A 447-nucleotide genomic window follows, 5' to 3' on the forward strand; every position below is an offset into this window, starting at 1 on the left:
CCAGGACTTGAACTATTGGAAAATTAATCTGCATATGTCAACAACTGATCATTGCAGGCGATTACTCTTGTGGGATGAGATGTTAAGAAGTGAAATGTTAAAACTATGCTAAATCAAGTCTCTTATAAGGATAAAAAATATATAGTACGTTCAGAAACAAAGTATAATTTCATGCTTGAAAGTATGAAATTATGGTACCATATAAGGCCGAATTAGATTGAGTTGTAAAATGATTGTCATCTAAGAAACCATCAACGGAACATGTTAGCAATCCTTCCCATACATTTGTCCAAGTAATACATCAGGTGGACAGAAAGACATATATCTTTGAATTGAGACGTGGCTGCATCCTTTCACTACGGTCACACTTTGTGCCGACCCTCAGCTGTAACACAATTCACATGCTTGGATGTAAAACTTAGTCACCAACTCTGGAGCTAGAAATAG

This window comes from Penaeus monodon, chromosome 30, assembly GCF_015228065.2.
Source record: "Penaeus monodon isolate SGIC_2016 chromosome 30, NSTDA_Pmon_1, whole genome shotgun sequence".
NCBI lineage: Eukaryota > Metazoa > Arthropoda > Malacostraca > Decapoda > Penaeidae > Penaeus > Penaeus monodon.